General features: G+C 39.5%; 1 long non-coding RNA gene across 2 annotated transcripts in view; it reads right to left on the minus strand.

Moving 5' to 3' along the window:
• LOC125618197 overlaps window positions 1-6,082 on the minus strand; it is a 19,088-nt gene extending 13,006 nt beyond the window's left edge. The window contains exon 1 of one of the 2 annotated variants that reach the window (XR_007349449.1): window positions 5,969-6,082. This is a non-coding gene — a long non-coding RNA (uncharacterized LOC125618197). Of the gene's footprint in view, window positions 1-4,336; window positions 4,653-5,968 lie in introns of those variants that run through there. The other variant, XR_007349448.1, reaches the window with a different exon arrangement.
• Between the last annotated feature and the right edge of the window lie 253 nt (window positions 6,083-6,335).

The following is a 6,335-nucleotide window of genomic DNA, read 5'->3' on the forward strand; positions in this document are numbered from 1 at the left end:
GGGAGGGGGGATGGTAGAGGATAGGAAAGGTAGCAGAATACAACAGTTACTAATAGGGCATTGTGTAAAAATGTGGATGTGTAACCAATGTGATTCTGCAATCTGTATTTGGGGTAAAATTGGGAGTTCATAACCAACTTGAATCTAATGTATGAAATATGATATGTCAAGAGCTTTATAATGTTTTGAACAACCAATAAAAAAAAAAGAAAGAAAAAAGAAAAACTCTGTAACCCAAGGGTGTGGATTTTACACAGAGGGTTTAATTAAAAGAGTACCATGATCAGATTTGTTCTTTACAAAGACTTTCTGGCTGCACTGGAGGTAAGCAGAGTAAGGGGCAAAAGTTGATGGAGACTGGATTTAGCATCGTCTGTGAGAATGGATGAAATCCAGTGATGGAGAGGCAGGAAGCAACACTAAGCATGGTGTCTAGGATGTCTAGAATTATGCCATCACCTCCTAATTGGATTTCCCAACACTAGGCTTTTCTTCCTTCCCAGAGTATCATCACCAGACTAATCTCCCTTAAAAAACCATCTACCATGCTGAGGAGTACTGGCCCACCTAGTGAGTAAGTGCATTTGCTGTAGAGGTGAAAAGACTGTGTTCAAATCCTACCTTGGTCATTTCCACATCCATAAAAAAAGATACTAAAAACAGAGTTGGGGGCTGGGGATGTGGCTCAAGCGGTAGCACACTCGCCTGGCATGTGTGCGGCCCAGGTTCGATCCTCAGCACCACATACAAACAAAGATGTTGTGTCCGCTAAAAAATAAATATTAAAAAAATTCTCTCTTTCTCTCTCTCTCTAAAAAAATAAAATAAAATAAAATAAAAACAGAGTTGGTGTGAGTCAAGAGATGGAGAAGCTGGTACAGTAATTATTCAAAAAAAAATTATTACTACTACACCATTCTTTCACTCAGAAACTTCCATAGAAAACTCTACATTTTTATCTGCTTTATTCCCAGACTACCTGCCCAGATTCTTCATCTTCCAGATCCCCCCTAACACTCAGCCTCTAGCCCCCAAAATATGTCCCTTGAACACAATAGATAAGAACACCACTGTGCCTTGGTCTTACTGTTTCCCTTATATCAAATGGCTTTCTTGCTCTTTTGTATATTCTGCAATCCTTCTGTCCCTTAAAGGTCCATCACCACTTCTAGAAAAGTGGCTTCAAATGCAGTGACTGGTGACCATATCCTATATAATCTTCTTCCCCCAAGCAGTGCAGCCCATCATCCCTACCAGGAGGCCATCTTTCCTAATAACTCACAAAGTCACTCAGCTGGTACCTGTCACTGCTATCTAAATGCTAAGCACTCTCAGAAGGCCCAGAGCATAAACTTGTCTTTTCTGTGCTTTGTAGAGCACCATAAATGCCCCCGAAGCCCATAAATAAAAAAATTACTTTGGTACAAGTTAAGTTTTTACCAGGACTATCAGCTTTGAAATATTTCAATGCTTTCTTGTGTCATTAAACCAAACCAATGTTGTGTATTACAAAGATATAGGGCGAAAAATATGTGAGTTAATTGCCAAACTGTATTTCAGCAAGTATCCTGGTAGGGAAAGAAACATCTTACCCTAAGCCCTACTTCCTAAAACTTGTGTGTCCTTCTTTGCCTGATATGTCCTTTTATTTTTAGAGATTTCTTGAGGCCTGATTGACCAAGAGTAGACTGTGCAATATTAATGTTGATTATTAATTGATAAATTTTGGTTTTTTTTAACCATCATGAAAAATCATCATACGTTATTAGACCACATACCATTTTTTTTTTAACTTTCAAACAGGATAATGTACTGTTAAAATTCAAGTTTGCCTACAGTGAGGATTTCTGCACTTCTAAGTCACTAGAAATTCCCCTTGATTAGAAAAATGTGCTCCAGAATTTGAAATTCAGAAATCCAAAGGATCTTTTTCTCAAAGAAAAATGATAGTTTTAATTTTAAAACAAGACATTGGAGGCATTTAATTTGCTTTTGCATGGAAATAAAATATTTTCTACACATCAGGCCCCTCATTAACTATCAGTTCTCCAAAGATGGCTCTCAGCTCAGTAGAGCATGCCAGGAGTCAGGAAGGTTTCTGGCCATGTTCCTGGGGAGGCTGAGAGTGAGAGAGTACATGCAAGTGGCACCAAGCACCAAACCTGGGCAAGTGTTCATAATGACAGTGAATGCTCACTTCTTTCTAATTCACCTAGTCAATCAGCACTAACTGCATTATACTCGAGTATAAGGATAGTCCTACTCCATCAGCAACTTACAAATTGCTTTGAGATATAAGACACAAGTTGTCAGCCCCTTCATTGAGCCTACCTGCAGCTATGGCCTGCTCAGAACCTGAATGACCCTAACCATCCTGTTTATGAATTGTAGCCAAGAGCTAGTGACTGGGAAGGAGGTGATGGTGGTAGTAAGGGGGTCAGTGTACTACATACACACTTCACCTACCCTGCTGTGACAGTCCAATCTAGATGGTTTGGTTTCTAACTCAGGTTTTCAGATTCTCAACTTCATAATATTTTCTCCCTGAGAATATTCCTGCTAAAACTGAAATATTCCCTTGAATTTTTGATTGTTTAGATGAGCTCCAATTGTTATTGTCCTTCTCCAAGAGCTGGTTCTTATGTCTATATCGGTAGCTGCTGGTTAACGTCCAGGTTTGCTGGTCACTAAGAATCACCTTGGGAATTTGTCAAAATTACAGATTCCAAGGCCCCCAACCCAAACATATTTGAATCAGAACCTCAGGGAGGGGAAGCATCCCAATTGAGAAACTGAGGATCAGAGAAAATAAATTCCAGGGCCAATTATTTGCATTTGAGTGCAGAGAGAGTATTAGAACTCAGTTCTCTTCAATCCTACCTTCTTGTATATTATAATTACATATAGGGGAGGATATGGGCCATAATTGCCTTAGCTCATCATGTTTCCTCAATCAGAGCATTTTTATTCTATTTTCTAGGGTCATACATTTCCTCCATTTCTTCCAAAATGTAATCTTGGGTCCCAAACTCAAATGTCCGATATAGACAAATGGGCACAGTAACAATTAAAGCAAGTCAGGTAGGAATGCATATAAGGCGTCAGTGGAAGACAAGGATTTTTAAAAACTAAAGAAACCTTCCTGGTCCAAGGGGGCAGCCACTACTCAGTTCCCATTAGCTGCTTTCCAATTAGAATGAAAGCCCAGCTTTTCCTAATGGTCTGGATTTCCAGATGAAGTCTCAAAATGTCACCTCCACAATTATATTACACAAGACACAATTCCATCTCAGGAACTAGAGAGAAGGGGCACCTGGCCTTGAAAAAGCTGGTTGCTTTGCTGTGATCTGCCTATGGCCATAGGACAACGTGGTGGGGAGCTGCAATTGACATCTAGTTGCTGAGGAACTCAGTCCATCAACCACAAGGAACTGAATTCTGCTAATAACCATGTGAGCTTGGAAAAGGATTTCCAGTTCCAGAAAGGAACACAGTAGAGCCAGGATTCTGACTGCAGTTTTATGAGACCCTGAGCAGAGAAACCAGATAACATGTACCCAGACTCCTGATCCATGGAAACAGAGATAATGTGGTTTTTTTTAGCAACTGACTCTGTGGAAATTTTTAACACAGCAAGAAAAAAAAAACAGTATACCCTCCCAGGCCCTACCTTCCCAGACAGCACATTAAATTCCAGAGGTTTCCTCTCCCAATCTGCCACAAACACTACATCCCTAACTACCTTGATCTTATCTGGTTTCCAAGAGGGATGTTAATTGAGTTACCATTTACAATTGACCTACTCTTCTAAGGTTTCTTTGCATTTGTAAGAGAGGGCTTAGGGAGGTACCAACCTCTAGTTGATTAATCCAAACTAAAGGAATTTTAGAAATGCATGCAGAATAGCAGAAGTAATTCAGCGCCTAGAGATTCTCTCACTAGGCCACAAGCCATAGCACCGTCTTTACCTAGGAAAGTTCAGCAGAGCCCAAAACACTCTGAACAGTGGAACCTGGAGTCAGGAAATACGTCCTAGTTCACACATCCCCGTGGCCTAGGAAAATCTATGAAAGAAAGCTTCCATTTTCTTCTCTGTAAAATAGGCTGAGACCGCCCCTGGCCTCCCGGATGAGGCTGCTATGAGGACCATACTAGTTGGTATATAAGAAAGAACTCTGTAAATTAAAGATACATTCACAAACTTGGATTATTGAAGTGCAGGCACAATAACAGATCATTTGAGCCAGAAAGATCACAGACACACTCTGATTTCAACCCTGCAGCTCTAGTACTGACCTTGCCCGGGTTTGTTGGCAAGCTTCTGTTTCCTCCTTACCTCTCAGTGTCAGCCAGAGGCTGACATTCACTTCTCTCTGCTTCCTTGCAGCTGACAAAGGCCAAAAAGGACTGACATAGTGTTCCTTTCACCTTCTAGCAGTCTGGGTAACCACGGAGGAAAAAGCACCCAGCAAGTCACACAGACATCTGGGAGTCCCCAATCACCAGACCAAATCAGCCTATCAAACACCCGAGGCTTCAAAACAAAAATCACCCCTGCAAAGACTAGGAGCACGAGTCCTTCAAACCTAAGAAGTCAGGCTCCTGAGAGTTCTAGAACACTATCTCTTCCAACAGAATTCCACTGTGCCCACATCCACATTTCAAATGGAAAGAGCAAGCAACCACTTTTCTCTGCTGTCATATGGCTTATGAAATCTACCTCAAGCAGAGTTTTATTGCATTTAAGTGGATGAGAAAAAAAGATTGGGAATGGAATGGAACAGAAAGGTTTATTCTCCTTAAATTCCAGCAAATAGGATGAAAAAAATGCATAAGAGAAACTAAGCCCATCCCATCTTAAGGTGGAGGGTAAAGTCAAGAATCACATGACTACTTGGAGGAAGAAATAAAACTCTTATTCTTCAACTAAACTACATTATTAAATTATAAAATTTGATGATAATAATAATAAAGCAATATAATACTAAAAGAATCATAACAATACTAAACATTTATTTAGTGTAACTTGTGCCTGGCCTTGTGCCAAATATTCTCTCCCTTGATCTTCAGTGGAACCCTGAAAGAAAGGTATCATTATTGTCCCTATCTAACAGATGAAGAAACCAATGCTCAGTGAAATTATTTATGAAAGTTCATACAACTGGCAAATGATAGAGCTGGCTCTTGAAGCCAGCTTTGTCTGCCTGAAGACCCTGTGCTCTTAGCCATTATGCCATCTCATTCCCTGAAAATGGATATGCAAAACTGTGCCCCTGCTCCCTAGAAAAGACAAGGGGTGGACCACAAATCTCTCCCAGCTGCAAGTTCATGGGACTCCCTTCTCCCATTCTTGCCCTTCCCAGAGCCTTATTAAACATGCCTGAACAAGTGATTCTCTCCCTAACCTCCCCAAACCTCACAATGACCTTCCCCATTCTTCAGAGAAGAAATAATAAGCACCATGCACTAACTGGTAATATGCATTTGTATCTTTATTCTCTACAAATAAATTGTTAATAATATATTCAAGAGTTCATGTGCTTTAATATTTTCAGAAAGTGAGAATCCTCTTTATTGGAGACAATCTAGATAATTCAATCTCCCTCAATACCAAATAAAATAGTCTTGGAATCCAAGCAAAAATTGTTTGTTTTCCCTGAAACAACTTCTCTGTATGGTCAGGACTTGACCATAAAACAATACCATTTTATATTATTGAAGTATTTTGCCAGTCTAAATTGGATTTTAATTGTTCAGCATCATCTTTAAGGACTTAACAAGCAAAACAAAATCTAAACTACAAGTTTACAGTTGCATTTAAGAAAGAAATGTGAGTTTAAAAGGATAAAATGATTGCAACCTGAAATTAATATTCATTGCATTTGGAGACTGGAACATTTAGGCAGAAATGAAAGTGAAAGCAATAACTGGAGCAATGGCAGCCTTCATGGAGCAGATCATCACTTACTCGGGTTCATGGAAGCCAAAAGGTAGGTGCTAGCTTTGATATGGCATTCTCAGAATTGCTGTTCCACAAAATAGATCTAGTCCGTCATGCCATGGAGTTTTCTGAAACAGTTTGAAGGCAACCTGATTATTAAGAGGAAGAAAACAAAGACAGGAGTATCAGAAGGAAGTTGTGAGGGGAGGGAAAAAGGTAGAAATAAAGGAAAAGCAAAAACAGAGACTCTGAATTAAAATTTAATATGGGCAAAAAAAAATCTGTATAACAGCAACAAAATGATTTTCAAGTTTCCAGATCTGAACCCCCCTGAAATCTAGGCATTAAAAAATAGAAACACAAAAGTATTGGCTATCATATTGGAATTCTTGGT

Source organism: Marmota marmota, unplaced genomic scaffold (genome assembly GCF_001458135.2).
Source record: "Marmota marmota marmota unplaced genomic scaffold, marMar, whole genome shotgun sequence".
Lineage (NCBI taxonomy): Eukaryota > Metazoa > Chordata > Mammalia > Rodentia > Sciuridae > Marmota > Marmota marmota.